This window comes from Lontra canadensis, unplaced genomic scaffold, assembly GCF_010015895.1.
Source record: "Lontra canadensis isolate GAN:19392208 unplaced genomic scaffold, GSC_riverotter_1.0 scaffold113, whole genome shotgun sequence".
Lineage (NCBI taxonomy): Eukaryota > Metazoa > Chordata > Mammalia > Carnivora > Mustelidae > Lontra > Lontra canadensis.
Genome location: NW_022631107.1, coordinates 302,371 through 309,688, shown reverse-complemented (window position 1 = coordinate 309,688; position 7,318 = coordinate 302,371). Strand labels below are relative to the sequence as shown.

The 7,318-nt window shown below is 36.3% G+C and overlaps 1 non-coding gene across 1 annotated transcript; it reads left to right on the top strand.

The window, feature by feature from the left end:
• Nucleotides 1-332: 332 nt before the first annotated feature.
• On the top strand, nt 333-440 carry LOC116856882. Its single transcript, XR_004380643.1, has one exon. It is a non-coding gene; the product is annotated as a U6 spliceosomal RNA (small nuclear RNA).
• Nucleotides 441-7,318: the final 6,878 nt, after the last annotated feature.

Here is a 7,318-nt window from a genome sequence, read left to right as displayed (position 1 = left end):
GCGTCTGCCTTTGGCTCAGGTCGTGATCCCAAGGTCCTGGTATCGAGCCCCACATCTGGCTCCTGCTTCTCCCTCTCCTTTTCTCTCTCTGTCTCAAATAAATTTTTAAAAATCTTAAAAAAAAAATAGTTTATTTATTTATTTGTCAGAGAAAGAGCACAAGCAGTGGGAGTGGTAGACAGAGGGAGAAGCAGGTTTCCCACTGAGCACGGAGCCCAACGCAGGACTTGATTTCAGGACCCTGGGATCATGACCTGAGCTGAAGGCAGATGTCCAAATGACTGAGCTACTCAGGCATCACTGAATCAGTATGATTCAACGTATCTCCTTCTGTGCTCACTTTGGCAGCACATGTACTAAAAATGAAATAATACACAAGAAGATTAGCATTGCTCCTGTGCAAGGATGACACAAAAATTCATGAAACATTCCATATGTAAAACAAAACTAAAAACAGCACGTTTCCTTCCATACAAACTGGACAACAAAATATACCTCTCAAAACTCTGCCTGTGGGGAGAATTTTCCTGTAACAGAGTTTTTCAGGGTCACCAGTGAATGGGGCTGTAATGCAGCAACCATTCACTTCCAGATGATGTTACCACACCTTGCAGACATATTTATAAACCAAGGATGGTGCTTTTTCCTCCTCTGGAAATGTCACATGTATATAGTGGACTTCCCATGAGGCTCTAAGGTGCATGGAGGGTCATGTGTTGAGGCAGTAGGAATATAACCCATGTGAATATGAACCATTTGCTTATACAGTTTGCTTGTACCTCTTACATCTACCATTCCATTTAACAAAGGAAGAGCCTGGTACACATCCAATATTTTGATTCAGTGAAATACATTATCATGTTCATGATAGATATTTTGGGTCACATAGTCACTTGCTATCCCTTGTTAGGGAGTTTAGTCTCTTTGGGGACCCAGCAGTAAATCAGAATCTGCTTTTCAAATGGAGGATAGTTATCATGAAGTTAAGGCATACCTTACTTCAAAACTTAAGTTGTATTGAGTCTTCCAGTCTATGAACATGGCATGCCTCTCCATTTATTTAGGTCATTGATATTTTAATCAGCATTTTGAGTTTTTTGCCATACAGATCTTGCATATATTTTGTGAGATTTGTTCTAATTTTTGGAACAATTGTAAACAGTACTACATTTAAAATTTTCAATTTTTTTTTTACTAATTTATAGAAGTATGATTGATATTTGTGTGTTGACCTTGTATTCTGTGATCTTGCTAAACTCATTTAATACTTTTAGGAATGTTTGGGTAGATTCCTTGGGATTTTCTGTGTAGACAATCATATACTCTGCAAATAAGGATAGATTTCTTTCTTCCTTTCCAACCTATATGCCTTTTGTTTTGTTTTGTTTTCTTGCATTATTTAAATGGCCAGGACTCTGTGCTGTGTAAATTGTTTTAGGGAGAGTGGACACTCTTGCCTGGGTCTTAATTTTAGGGGGAAAACATTAGGACTCCAGTTATTAAGTGTTCCATTAGCTTTAGTACTTTTGTGATTTTTTATCAGATTGAGGAAGTTTCCTTTTATGTCTAGTTTGCTTGGAATTGTTATTATGAATGGATGTTGGATTTGGTCAAGTGCTTTTTCCGCATCCATTGAACTGCTTTTTCTTCTTTAGCCTGTCAAAATTGTAGATTACTTTGATTTATTTTCATATATTGAGCCAGCCTTGCATTTGTGGTATAAACCATATCTGGTTGTAGTAATCTTTCTATGTATTTATGGATATGATTTACTTATATTTTATGAAAACTTGTGTGTTTTGTTCGTAAGGAAAATTGGACTGCTGTTTTCTCTTTTGGTACTGTCTTTGTTTGACCTTGATATTGGCCTTTTAAAAACAGCTGGGGCACCTGGGTGACTCTGTAGGTTGAGCATCTACCTGCCTTCAGCTCAGGTCATGATCCTATGCGTCCTAGGATTGAGTCCCATGTTGGGCTCCCTGCTCAGTGGGAAGTCTTCTCCTCCCTCTCTCTCTCCTTCTATTTTTCCTCTCTCTCTCTCAAAAAAATAAATAAAATATTTTTTAAAATAAAAATAATTTTCATTATTAAAATTAAAATTATATATAGTTTTATGTAATTATAAAATTATAATTATTGAAATATAATTATTAAACAAAAATAAAATAAGCTGGGAAGCGTTCCCTCCATTTTTTTTTTCTGGAAGAGTTTGTTGAATTGGTGTTATTTCATCTTTTCCCTCCCAGCTCTGAGTATACATATACATTGTAAAATAATCATCACAATCAAGTTAATTAAGATATCCGTCACCTCACATAGTTATTGTTTTTCCTTTCCTCTCCTTTCCTTTCCTTTCCTTTCCTTTCCTTTCCTTTCCTTTCCTTTCCTTTCTTTCCCTTCCCTTCCCTTCTCTTTTTCCTTTCCTTTCCTTTCCTCTCTTTTCTCTTTTTTTTTCTTCTTTATTTCTCTCTTTCTTTCTTCCAGTGAGAACACTTAAAATTTACTCTCATATCAGATTTTAAGTACACAGTACAGTATTGTTAGCTATAGTCACATTGCTGTACATTAGATCTCCAGAACTCACTCATCTTGGATAACTGAAAATTTGTACCCCTTAATGCCTGCAGGCTCTGTAGTTAGAAATCCTCTTTTATTCCTGATGTTGGTAAACTGCATCTTCCCTTTATAATTGTCAATCTTGCTAGAAGTTTATCAATTTTATTTATCATTCCAAAAAACCAAAACTTTTAGTTTGAATTTCTCTTTTGGTTTGTGGTTTTAATTTTATTGACTCCTGCTCTTATTGTTATCATTCTCTTTCTTCTTCTAGCTTCTAGCTTTCTGTTTATTTTGCCCTTCTTTTACTGTTTTCATATGGTGGAAACTTACATTGTGGATTTGAGACTTTTTCTTTTCTAACATAAACATTAACTTATTCTGATAATATGTTATTAGAGATCTAAAAATAATAAGAAAAATCACATTAAAAGTGTTCAAGATTTCATTAGCCAACTATTTGACATTTATGTCAAAAGTAAGTGAAAAATAGGTTAAAAAAAGGACCTAAATTCAGGTAAATAAGTCAATTTGTGTTTTAAGATTCTACATATTTGTGTGAAAGGATTTTATAGGTTATGAGAAAGGTGATTAGATTTAAAGTTTATTTTTAAAGATTTTATTTATTTATTTATTTGACAGTGAGAGAGGGAACACAAGCAGGGGGAGTAGGAGTGGGGGAAATAGGTTTCTTGCTGAGCAGGGAGCTTGATGTGGTGCTCCATCCCAGGACCCTGGGATCATGACCTGAGCATAAGGCAGAAACTTAATGACTGAGCCACTCAGGTGCCCCGAGATTTAAGTTTTTAAAAATAAAAACTAATTAGGGCACCTGGGTGACTCATTCAGTTAAGTGTTTGACTATTGATTTCAGCTCAGATCATGATCTCAGAATCATGAGATCGAGCCTTGCATGAGGCTCAGAACTGGGTGTGGAGCCTGCTTAAGATTCTCTCTCTCCCTCTCCCTCTGCCCTTTGCCACTCTCTCAAAAAAAAAAAAATTAAATTAAATTAAATTTTAAAATTGAAAAAACAAATAAAAAATAAAAATAAAAACTGTAGAGTTATTGGAAGTAAGCAGCTTTAGTTATTTGGACTTTTGGCATATTCAACTATTATTATTCATAATAAAATCATATTGGTAGCCTTTTCCAGTATATTTTTCATTATTTACTTATGCAAATTTCATACGATAAATTCCTTTTAAGCTTGAGCACTAATAGAAAATTGGGCATTTCTTTTTTTTTTTAAAGATTTTATTTATTGACTGAGAGAGAGACAGCGAGAGAGGGAATGGGGGTGTGTGTGGAAGAGGGAGAAGCAAGCTTCTTGCTGAGCAGGGAGCCCAATGCAGGGCTCGATCCTAGGAACTGGAATCATGACTTGAGCTGAAGGCAGTCACTTAATGAGTGAACCACCCAGGCACCCCAAAATTGGGCATTTCTAAAAGAAGTGTAGGCTTCCTTTAATCAAGGATTTTGAATTATCCTTTGGTTCTCAATTACAGAGGTTATATTAATTCCTTGATGAGCATATTGCTATTTCATTTTAAAAGATGATTTTCATGACTTATTTTAGTTTCTATTTCTTGTAAACTATGGAATCACCAAGCCTCTGATTGAAAAAAAATTTCACAAAAACATCAGTAAGAAGGAATCAATCTTTTGTTCTCAATCATGTGGCCAGACTTTTGTGTTTATGTTTTACTGCATACATATTTATTTTTATTATGTGTCACTATGAAATGGCAATTTCATTATAAAAATTTTATATTCAGGATGCCTGGATGACTCATTTGGTTAAACATCTGCTTTTGACTCAGGTCATGATCCCAGGGTCCTGGGACCTAGTCCTGCATTAGGCTCCTTGCTCAGTAGGGAGCCTGCTTCTCTCTCTGCCTGCCACTCTACCTGCTCATGCCCTCTCTCTTTCTCTCTCTGACAAATAAATAAATAAAATCTTTTTTTAAAAAGAATGTTTAAATTTGAAAAACCCATCTCATTCTTACATACTTGTTGTCCCAAAAGTCTAGCTGAAGTTTTTCCTTTACCGTAATTATAATCACTGAACTTGTAGGGTGGAAGGCTTAAATTAGTCATTGACTCAATACGAGAATTCTCTCTTCTGTTTGGATAGACTATGAACACTTGTGATGCCACTTCAACCATTAAGGAACAATGCAGAGAACACCACACTGGTTGTTCTGAGAAGAATGGACATTAGGAGATGAAAAATGGAAAGAGGGATAGGATTCTGAGAATATGACAACAGTGACAGCAAAGTTGTTTAATTGGTCTGAATTGTCACATAAAAAAAGGTAGAGCAACTAAATGTCAAAACAAGGCTAAATATTAAACATCAGGAACAAATTTACAAAAATACAAAGATGATAAAAATATCTCCACAAGTCCCAAAATATGGGTTGTGTTGTGGAAACAAACCCCCTGCCTCCTAGTGGTCTGTGCAAGGAAGAAGCAAGGAAAACAATGAAATGGGACAATTGGAGAATAGCAGCTCTAAAAGGAGGTTTGTTGTCTCTAGTACCACCTGGGTATAAGGGGGCCTTATACTTAGGACAAGGTGCCACACTGAAAAGAAATTGCTTATAGTGGAAGCAGGAAAGGGACAAAAGAGATGATAGAAAGAGAAGATTTAGACTAATGTGAGAAAGGAGAATAAAGACAGGGCACTTCAGAAAGCAAAGCCACAATATTTTGAGCTTTATACACAAGAGAGAAAGTAGTGTTGGGAGGGTTAGGATTCTATACTTATATAGAAGTCGATAAGTCTTTTATCTCCCTACCTCAAGGATAGTGTTAATGGAATCAAGTATTGAGCTGAGGTTCCCTCCCACACCATGGCCATGAAACTTCACAAGCCAGTAAAAGGCAGAACTAGCTATACATCAACACTCCTGCCCTTGCCATCAAAACCCATGGAGAGCTGACCTTCTGCCTTATCTGGCATCAATGAGGCAGAGGAGAGTGGTGCAAGTAAGGGTAGTTGAAATCTGCTTTTCCTCTACCCTCATGTGAGCAGGGCCTAGTGAAGAACTAACCATCCATCCCACCTACTGACAGTAACAAAGTGGGGTCAGTCAGCCTTCTTAGCACATTTTCCCACCTTGGAAGCAGTGGAACCAAGCTGTGAACTGCTCATACAACCCCCTCAGAGGCCACAGGTGTTGTGAGTCAGTGGACTTTTGCCAGGAAGGTGACAATGAGGTGAAGAGGGACCTAGCTTTCACCCCACCCATCTACAACAAAACAGTGTGAGTCAGTGCCCTATTTTAGCCAGGAAGTTTTAGAGGAGTCTGACAGGAAGCTAGCGTTTGCTAGCCCTAATTCTCCTAGCTCTTGCACCATATCTGTTAAAAAATATAAAAAAGATCCACAGTTTAATATAATACACAAAATATCTAAGAGTAAAAAAGCACTCATTATACCTATCACAGCAGAAATGAGAAAAAGACAATGAACAGACACAAACATCACGATAAATTAGATACTAGAGTTACCTGACAAGGGTTTTTAAGAAGCCATTATAATGCTTCAACAAGCAACAAAAATTTTTTGGAAACTAATAAAAAAATAGAAAATCTAATGAAAGAAAGACAAATTACAAAGACAGTAAATGCAAATTAGAGAACTGAAAAATATAATAATCAAAATGAAAAATGTGTTGTATAAGTTAAATAGTAGAGGTGACATAACAGAAGACAGATCAATAGAATTTACCCAATGCAAGCAACAGAAAAAAAAAAAAAAGACTAAAAAAAAAAAAATGACAACATCTCAAGGACCCTTAAGGCAAAAACAAAAGAGTTAATGTTGCTATCAGAAATCCAGAAAGGAGAGGGAGTGGAACTGAAAATAAATTTGAAAAAATAATGTCCGAAGCTTCTGAAATTGGGAAAATGACATAAATCTACAGATTCAAGAAACTAAATGATCTGCAACAGGATAAATTCAAAGAAATCCATGCCAAGGCACATCATAATTAAATTTCTAAAAACTAAAGACCAAGAAAAAAATCTTTAAAACATCCAGAGAGAAATATTTTTTTTAATCTTTTTTTTTTTTTTAAAGATTTTATTTATTTATCTGACAGAGAGAGATCACAAGTAGGCAGAGGCAGACAGAGAGAGAGGAGGAAGCAGGCTCCCTGCTGAGCAGAGAGCCCGATGCGGGGCTCGATCCCAGGATCCTGAGATCATGACCCGAGCGGAAGGCAGCGGCTTAACCCACTGAGCCACCCAGGCGCCCCCAGAGAGAAATATTTTAATTACAACATATTTCTAATCTGTAACTCTGGGGACAGAAGAAAGTACTGAAGGAAAAAACTTCAAACCAGAATTCTGTATCCTGTGAAAATATCCTTCAAGAATGAAGGGGAAAATCACAACACTATCAGACGAAATAAAACTAAGAATTTTATGCTAGTAAAGCTACTCCTCAAAAAATGGTTAAAGAAGGGTGCCTGGGTGGTTCAGTCAGCTTAGGTCATGATCCCAGGGTCCTGGGATTGAGCCCCACATCAGGCTCCCTGCTCTACAGGGAGTCTGCTTCTCCCTCTGCCCCTCCCCCTGCTTATGCTCTCTCTCTCTCTCAAATAAATAAATAAAATCTTTAAAAAAATAAAAATAAAAAATGGCTAAAGAAAGCTCTCTAGAAGAAAAGCTTTGAACTTCAAAAAGGAAAGAACATCAAAATAGGTAAAAATAGGGGCAAATACACAAGATGATTCAAGCTTTTATGAATT